Raw genomic sequence first — 1,242 nt, forward strand, 5'->3', positions numbered from 1 at the left:
CAAAATAAACCTTCATTTCGGTGCAATATTGAAATGAGCTTGAATTCTTCATAACCTCTGAATAGTGGGTGACCCAACGGGTCACGGGTGGTCTAGTATTTTCTAAAACCAAGCTGGGCAGTGGCCTTGACTATCAAACACGTCAGACTGTGACATTACGTTATCTGTAAGCAGGTGAAGTGTTATTTGGTGTTTGTATGCTTTCAATGTTAACGACATTAGTTAGAAAAAACACGAATGTTTTGTGGATCGTACTTGAAACTGTAATTTTGTGATGTAACTTACATCTCTAATGTAGAAGAAAGCTCGGTCCTCAAAGATTTATGAAAATAATGGTAAGTGTTGCTATTCTGTAATAGTGATTAATCACATTTATTATGTAGCAAAATTATTTACTACAGAATTCATTAAGAAATGAAAACTATAATCTGTATGTTACTTCGTTCAATATTTATAAAAACATTAGTCCATGATAGATAATTGTAATTTTTTTTTTCGTTTAAATGAACGAATGATAAAAACTGACTTGGGTAACACTGCTATCGTTAAATAAGTTTTACTTAGGACATAAATGACGTAATAATAAATATGTTGAGACACATTGAAAAACAATTTGTCTTAGTAACACAATTTATATGTAGAACACCATCCGCCTTTGTAAAACATGTGTAAACGAATTATTTTGTCAAGTTATATTAATAGCATAAAGTCAAACTAGTGAAACTATAAATTGTAAATCATCACGTGATATATAAATAAACGTCTTTCTCTGGACATTCTACATATAAATAGTCAGAAAATGTATAGAACTAATAAATTAGTGTTAAGCGTCCTTTTTTTGGATGTTTTACATATAATTAGTCAGGAAATGTATATAACTAATGAATTAGTGCTTTAAACCGATTGTTTTAAATATAGTCATGTTGATCAAATTTATGCTGGCCCCACTTCGTGTAACTATGACGTTATAGATGCCTGTCATGTCAGCCTAACAATGCGTCACCTAGTGACAATTTATGGAACTGTGAGGTTATGGCGGCCTAGAAACGCGTCCTCTGGTGACACTTTATAGAACTATGACGTCATCGTCTTTGATGGCATCATTGCCCCTTCCCTCCCCCTCCCTGAGGCAGTCAATCAGCGTATGTAATAATGCTTGGAGACGGCTTGAATGGGTATGAAGGAAAACTTTAATATAAGTTTGTACATTTGCTGTTATGTTAAACTTATATTAAAGTTTTC

The sequence above is a fragment of the Limulus polyphemus genome, unplaced genomic scaffold, assembly GCF_000517525.1.
Source record: "Limulus polyphemus unplaced genomic scaffold, Limulus_polyphemus-2.1.2 Scaffold4784, whole genome shotgun sequence".
NCBI classification, from domain to species: Eukaryota; Metazoa; Arthropoda; class Merostomata; order Xiphosura; family Limulidae; genus Limulus; species Limulus polyphemus.